The 4,520-nt window shown below is 40.2% G+C and overlaps 3 non-coding genes across 3 annotated transcripts; 1 reads left to right on the top strand and 2 right to left on the bottom strand.

Moving 5' to 3' along the window:
* Positions 1–593: 593 nt before the first annotated feature.
* trnas-gcu (transfer RNA serine (anticodon GCU)) lies at positions 594–675 on the bottom strand. The gene has a single exon. It is a non-coding gene; the product is annotated as a tRNA-Ser (tRNA).
* Positions 676–1,912: 1,237 nt separating this feature from the next.
* trnaa-ugc (transfer RNA alanine (anticodon UGC)) lies at positions 1,913–1,985 on the top strand. Its single transcript has one exon. It is a non-coding gene; the product is annotated as a tRNA-Ala (tRNA).
* Positions 1,986–2,228: 243 nt separating this feature from the next.
* Positions 2,229–2,310, bottom strand: trnas-gcu (transfer RNA serine (anticodon GCU)). The gene has a single exon. It is a non-coding gene; the product is annotated as a tRNA-Ser (tRNA).
* Between the last annotated feature and the right edge of the window lie 2,210 nt (positions 2,311–4,520).

Here is a 4,520-nt window from a genome sequence, read left to right as displayed (position 1 = left end):
AATAGCCACTAGACTAGATCTGATCAATCTAAGTCCAAGACTAGATCTGACTAATCGGAGTCAAAGGTTAAATCAAAACTATCTGAGTCCAAGAATAGATCTGATTAACCTGTGTATATGAGCATGAACTGATCAAGCCTACTTGGATGAGAAGCGAAACATTTTTGTAAGATACACAAAACAGTCCAGTTGCAATGGATTGAATGCCTTGAGATTACAATGACCTGGATGAAATCGAACAGCCATAGGCATTGATATATTGAAAAATAGAATTTCTACGTTTATGTCACAGATGGTAGAGCGCTCGCTTTGCATGTGAGAGGTAGTGGGATCGATACCTGCATTCTCCAAATGTTTTAATGTCAAAAAAAAGTTTCCTTTGAGGAGAAGTAGGTAAATGAGCATACTTTTTTCTGTTAAAGATGAGTAGTCATTTTGAGGAAACATGCAGAAAGGTCAATAGTCAACTAAGGTCTAGAAAGTCTTTGACACATGACAGTGTGATACTCTATAACCACAGTCAAACGTTGTTATTTTGATCTACGCGTTGACAACCTTTCGTCAGTTGAGGCCAACTAAAGAGAAACACAGCTCGATGAGGATGGGATTCGAACCCACGCGTGTAGAACACAATGGATTAGCAGTCCATCGCCTTAACCACTCGGCCACCTCATCTTAGTTTGTTTATGTCAAAACTTGCTGAGAGGCGGCAAATAGTTTTTATAATCAAGGTCTATGTCACAGCATATAACCACATGGACATAGAGAAGAATTAAGATATTGTTGTGTTATTTTTACAACATTAAAAAAAATAGTAAACTGTATAAATATTTGGGGTTTTGGCACCAATCGTTGAACTTAATCCGACCAATCTAAGTCTATAAATCTTACCGTGTGACTTGTTGAAGGGTGGACTAGCAAAGTAAGATTTTCATTGTACGGCAAACTGTCTGTTTAACTGTGCATATGACAATAAACAATCTTGAATCTTAAATCTTGAATCTTGAATAAGCACAAACTGATGAAGCCTACTTGGATGAGAGGCGAAACTTCAAGGTCAACCTTGACATTGATGACTGAACAGAGGAGGTGGTCTGCGAAATCACCTATTACCCACATACAACACTGTTTTTTCAACCGTTCCTAAAATACTCTGCAATTTAGCCTCCAGCAAATAACAGGAAATAGAAACACCCTGGTCACAGATGCTTCTTTGTGCCTTTGTTACAACTGAAGGAAATGCTAACAAGGGTGAAGCTGACTATGTTGGGCAGATAGTGGTCGATCCACAGCGATACTTCTGCCACACAATACCACAATGCGAAGAAGGGAAATTCCACTTCAATGACTGTCGTTGCTGGGATGAGTTGGTGACTTGTCCAAGGTGTACACCGCATTCTGCCCAAATGCAGGTGAAATATGTTCCAACACTCCCTGTGACTCCAAAAAGGACAAGCGTTAGAAAATGGATGGATGGATGACTGTCGTTGGCACTGACAGTGGGATTGCTCTTCTGCATCTCAACAGATGTTTTTTCTCACCACGATAGGGCAGTACCATCTTTGCCCAGGCAAACCCTCCTTGTGTTGGAGGATAAAAATTTGGGGTTTTGGCAGAAGACACTAGACTAGATCTGACCAATCTAAGTCCAAGACTAGATCTGACCAATCGGAGTCAAAGGTTAAATCTGAACAATCTGAGTCTAAGAATAGATCTGGCCAACCTGTGTCTATGAGCATGAACTGATCGAGCCTACTTGGATGAGAAGCGAAACATTTTTGTAAGACACACCAAACAGTCCAGTTGCAATGGATTGAATGCCTTGAGATTACAATGACCTGGATGAATGAGAACATCCATAGGCATTGATATATTGAAGAATAGAATTTCTACGTCTATGTCACAGACAGAGGGGGAATTAGCTCAAATGGTAGAGCGCTCGCTTTGCATGTGAGAGGTAGCAGGATCGATACCTGCATTCTCCAAATGTTTTAATGTCAAAAAAAGGTTTCCTTTGAGGAGAAGTAGGTAAATGAGCATACTTTTTTCTGTTAAAGATGAGTAGTCATTTTGAGGAAACATGCAGAAAGGTCAATAGTCAACTCAGGTCTAGAAAGTCTTTGACACATGACAGTGTGATACTCTATAACGACAGTCAAACGTTGTTATTTTGATCTACGCGTTGACAACCTTTCGTCAGTTGAGGCCAACTAAAGAGAAACACAGCTCGATGAGGATGGGATTCGAACCCACGCGTGTAGAACACAATGGATTAGCAGTCCATCGCCTTAACCACTCTGCCACCTCTTCTTAGTTTTGTTTATGTCAACACTTGCTGATAAGCGGCAAATAATAGTTTTTATAATCAAGGTCTACGTCACTGCATATAACCACATGGACATATAGAGGAATTAAGATATAGTTGTGTTATTTTTACAACATTAAAAAAAATAGTAAACTGTATAAATATTTGGGGTTTTGGCACCAACCGTTGTACTTAATCTGACCAATCTAAGTCTATAAGACTTACCGTGTGACTTGTTGACGCGTGGACTAGCAAAGTAAGATTTTCATTGTACGGCAAACTGTCTGTTTATTTGTGCATATGACAATAAAAAATCTTGAATCTTAAATTTTGAATCTTGAATAAGCACAAACTGATGAAGCCTACTTGGATGAGAGGCAAAACATCAAGGTCAACCTTGACATTGATGACTGAACAGAGGAGGTGGTGTGCGAAATCACCTATTATTCACAAACAACACTGTTCTTTCAACCATTCCTAAAATACTCTGCAATTTAGCCTCCAGCAAATAACAGGAAATAGAAACACCCTGGTCACAGATGCTTCTTTGTGCCTTTGTTACTGTAGCGGCCTACTTGGATTAATGACACAAGATGCAGAGAGCTTCGACTGGTGCAACTTTAATTCTCTCCTCCTTTTCTCCTCACCATTTTGACACCGTGAAAACTATGAAGATGGACAGAAAATACAAATGCCATATTCCCACAAACAATACATAAATCATGTTTACATTTTCAAACTTATAAACAAATCTTTTTAGTAAACTTAAATAATGAATTTTCACATGAATTAAGCTTAATTACAAGTTACAGCTCTTATTTAAATACAAATACTGACATTTTCCTGTTTGTTTTAAATGAAATGAACCACTTGTTTTACAATAAATAAAACCATTAGTCTCCTCCTACCTCCTTCCGCTTCCAAGGGCGCTAAGTTTGCTCCGCTAGTTAGCTTAGCTTCCACACACAGCTCGGAGTGACTCTCCTTAAATGTGACATATAAACAGCACAAACACGAAGCACAATAAAATATTCTCTCACAAATGTTCACACAGAATATGAGAAATATATCTTTGTCAGCATGTTTTACCAGTCCTGGAGTAACGTGAGTATGCTGTTGAAGTCAGACAGAACGGCAGCAGGAAGTCAAGTATCAGCAATAAAGGAAGTAACAGAATAAGAGTGGGCTCTTCAAAATAAAGGCACAAAAACGTAACATGCCAGAACTGCAATTATCTCCTGAACAAAATTTGCTGCCATTTACACTCCCACCAAATCCTGATACAAGGAATGAACAAAATACACAAAGAGCAAATGAAATGTACAGGATTTTTCTTGACTGTGATAAATGAGTAACTTCACATTTAACTATCAGTGGTATGTGAACTGTACTGTAATCGTACACGATAAACAATTGTCAGTCTGTTTGTTCCGATCAATTCTCAAGGAGAAGCACTAATTTTTGGATTGGTCTCTCAATAACTGAAGGTTTAGAGGGGGGATCTTGTTTTCTTTGAGGCTTTCGCTACAATAAACGGTCCAAAACAGTCCATGCCGCTGTACGTGAACGGTGCTGAGGCTTCAAGACGTTCTTTAGGGAGTTCAGCCATCCGCTGACTCTCTGTCGGCCGTCGAAGTTTCCTGCAAAGCACACAGGTGCGTATCAACTTGGCAACCAGCTTGCTCCCACCAATGACCCAGAATCCATTGCTCCTAAGCTCCATTTGTGTCTGGCTTCGACCTTGATGGCATATCTTGGCGTGGTAGTGGGACACAATCAGCTTAGATATGTGACTGTTGTTTGGTAAGATGACTGGATGCTTCACTTTGTGACAGAGAGATGATTGTTTTAATCTCCCACCAACACGGAGCAGTCCTTCAGACCAGATGGGATCCAGACTGAAGAGAGAGCTTGAGTTTGGAAGGCATTTTTCACCTTGAAGCATCTTTATCTCTTGGGGGAAGGCTTGCTGCTGTACAATCTTAATCACTTTCTCAGCGGCCTTCTCACACTCCTCGACAGTTACATGTTCACTGTGCTGGTTTTGTTTACACCCCAGCCTCTTGATTCTTGCAACCACCTTTACAAGTCTTGTCCATGAGGAAAACTGACTCAGACGCCTAACGATGTCGTCGCAGTTATTTGCTTTGGTTGCAAGCACCTGAATTGTCTTGACTTCGGGATCACCCACAAGTAAGTCTGTTGGAGGGCTGGG

Source organism: Nerophis lumbriciformis, linkage group LG01 (genome assembly GCF_033978685.3).
Source record: "Nerophis lumbriciformis linkage group LG01, RoL_Nlum_v2.1, whole genome shotgun sequence".
Classification (NCBI taxonomy): domain Eukaryota; kingdom Metazoa; phylum Chordata; class Actinopteri; order Syngnathiformes; family Syngnathidae; genus Nerophis; species Nerophis lumbriciformis.
This window is presented reverse-complemented; position numbering and strand designations above follow the sequence as displayed.